Source organism: Muntiacus reevesi, chromosome 1 (genome assembly GCF_963930625.1).
Source record: "Muntiacus reevesi chromosome 1, mMunRee1.1, whole genome shotgun sequence".
Lineage (NCBI taxonomy): Eukaryota > Metazoa > Chordata > Mammalia > Artiodactyla > Cervidae > Muntiacus > Muntiacus reevesi.
Genome location: NC_089249.1, coordinates 160,030,157 through 160,033,162, shown reverse-complemented (window position 1 = coordinate 160,033,162; position 3,006 = coordinate 160,030,157). Strand labels below are relative to the sequence as shown.

Below are 3,006 nucleotides of genomic sequence, written 5' to 3'. Positions count from 1 at the left end.
GAAAGAAAAGTTAACAAAATACCCAGCATGTTTTCCTTAAAGCTAAATGAATTTCCTATTTTAAAGATATGTCCTGTCCTTTGGTGTCCAGTCATTCTTACTGTTTTAGTCTTGAAATAGCCTTTCTTTTTATTGAATTATTTTGAAAACAGTACCCCAGAAATTTTTGGAAATTTTAATAATTAGAAAATCAAAAAAATACAGGAAAAAATCAAAAACTCTGGTATAATAGTTTAATAACAATGGAATGTTTTAAAATGAAATCTTAAGTATACTACAAATATCTAAAACAAATATACATTACATGAAATTTATTAATATACATTTATCCCCCACCCCAACTTTTTATTATTTATTTTTCCCCCACCCCAACTTTTAACTTTCAAAAGTTCAAAATTACCAAAAAAGTTGAAAGAAAAGTACAGTGAATACCTAGACCCTTTGACACATTTTCTATTTACTGGGCTCTTTGAAAGTTTCAGATATGACATTTGACAACTAAAAAGTTGACTACTAAAAACTTCACATTATGTTTCTACTAAGAATAAGGACATCCTCCTACATAATTACTGTATCATTATTGTGGTAGTCTAAGTAATGGCTTCCAAATGCATCTACATCCTATTCCCAAGAACCTGTAAATGTGTTACTTCATGTGGTAAGAGGAATTTTGCAGGTGTGATTAAGGATCTTGAGATGGGAAGATTCTCCTGGATTATCTAGGTGGGTTCCAAGTAAGTACAAAGGTCTTTATAGGGCAGGACAATCCATAGTTAGTTAGGAGATGACATAACAGAAGCAAAAGGTTTAGAGTAATGCATGGAAGGTTGCACAGGCCAAGGAATGAAGGCAGCTTTCTAAAGGCAAAGACATAGATTCTTCCCCTGATTTCCCAAGCTTCTAGAAAGAATGCACCCCTGTCAACACCTTAATTCTAGGTCTCTGACCTCCAGAACTATTTGTTTTTCATTCAGTATCCAGTTAAGGTTTGTATTAATATATTGCACTTGATTGTCATGTTGGTGATAGTGGCTTAGTCGTGTCCAAGTCCAACTCTTGCGACCCCCATGAACTGTAGCCTGCCAGGCTCCTCTGTCCATGGGATTCTCCAAGCAAGACTACTAGAGTGGATTGCCATTTCCTTTTTTAAGGGATCTTCCTGACCCGGGAATCGAACCTGGTCTCCTGCATTTCAGGCACATTCTTTACCAACTGAGCTATGGGGGAAGCCCAGCTGTCATGTAGTATACTTATACAGCTTATTTTTAAAGTTCAAATTTATAGCAATTACTGTCTTCTTTTTTATTTTAACTTGCTGTCTTGATCCGCATAAAAACTGGAAATTACAGATAATCTTGAGAACTTATTTTTTTTCCGGTTGTGCCACACAGCTTTCAAGACCTTAGCTCCACAACCACGGATCAAACCTGTACATCCCACAGTGGAAGCATAAAACCCTAACCATTGGACCATCAAGGAATTTCCAGGATTTCCAATTTTAAAGCATACACCAAGTGCACTAATTAGAAACCACAGCCCCAGAGTGGGTGGGGTTCTTGCCTGCCTGCCATGCTCAGGTATCCTCCTTGTGAAAATTGTGAACAGATATGCCCAAGCCTGAACTTTAAACTCAAGGCCTAAACAAAACCGGCTTAACCGGATTTTTCACAAGTAACAAACATCTATTGAACAATTGACTCTTCTATGCCAAGTCCCGTGACAGGCACAAAACACCATCCAAGTTTATGTTTGGTGGTTTTCACAGAACAAATTCTAAGCCCCGTAACTTTAACATCTGTGATAATGTACTTTTATTGTCCAATGACTGCATGGTCACTTAGAGAAAAACGAATACTAGCAGTTCTTCAGCAGCCGATTTACCACTTGAACTCCTTTAGTTTTAAAGAATGTTTTGCATTGCCTGTCTCCACACACAACACAACATTTCAAGACTTATGAACATGTAGGTACTGAAAACATACTGAGCTGTGTTTAAAATTATTATCTATTTTTAAACAAGTTTATAAGCCTCGCAAAAGCAAGGCCTCAAAAAATTGGTTTAAGACTCAGAATTGTTCCTCTCCACGGAAATCTTTAGTAAAAGGCGAAAGATTTATACGATCTGAAGAGAAACCAGAGTATACTGCAGAGGTCCGGCACACAGTCCTCGGTTAACCGTAAGTCCTAAGACAGCAATGGTAACTATATACCCGCCCCAAAAGCGAGTAAGTTCTGCCCTTATCTCAGATAATTCTATGAAAATATCCTAATTTTTCAGAAGTAGGAGAGAAATAAAAAGGAAAAAAAGGATCTAATCTTTAAAGTAGGCACGCTCCTGAATGCAATGCATTGTGGGTATGTAAATGAAGTTGACTCTCCAACGTCGCGTTTCAGGAAATGCCTTAAAATTTAAGGCACCACTAGAGCCACCACTAGGGGGCGGAGCAGAAGCCAGATCGGCAAGCGTATAGACGCAGGGTCCAACGAGAAAATTCGATTTTATCTTTTTTTAAGGGGTGACATCTATTCCTTTCCCAAATGTTACAGTAAAACCAGGAGGGAGGGGGGAAAAATGGTTTTAGCAGTCAGAAAAAAGAAAAGTACAAATCTGGGGTTTGGCCAATAAAAGTTATTGACAACAATGGGAGGAAAGAAAAGAAAAAGACAGGACGTTGTTTCACGTTACAGACCTTCCCCTAACCCAAGCTTAATACTTGCTTACTAAGTAGAAAAAGAGACTCGGTTTATTGGAGGTTTGAGCTTCAGTTAAGACACTTACAAAAACCTAGACAGGGGCTGTGTCCCCCTCAGCCCAGGTGTCACTAGTCTAAAAACTCAAGGGGAGGCAGAACACTCAGGATTTGGGAGTGTACACACCCCCACATCTGGTTCAGGAATTTGAGCAGCGAACATAACCTACTTGGAAAGAATTGGGAAAGAAAACCAGCAACTGCCTTCTTCCTGGTGGGGACAGGGAAGGGGGTGGAGCTAGGACTAAGAGCATTT

The 3,006-nt window shown here is 38.7% G+C and overlaps 1 non-coding gene across 1 annotated transcript; it reads right to left on the bottom strand.

Annotated features, from left to right (window-relative positions):
* Positions 1 to 2,026: 2,026 nt before the first annotated feature.
* On the bottom strand, positions 2,027 to 2,142 carry LOC136156582 (U5 spliceosomal RNA). The gene has a single exon (XR_010661079.1). It is a non-coding gene; the product is annotated as a U5 spliceosomal RNA (small nuclear RNA).
* Positions 2,143 to 3,006: the final 864 nt, after the last annotated feature.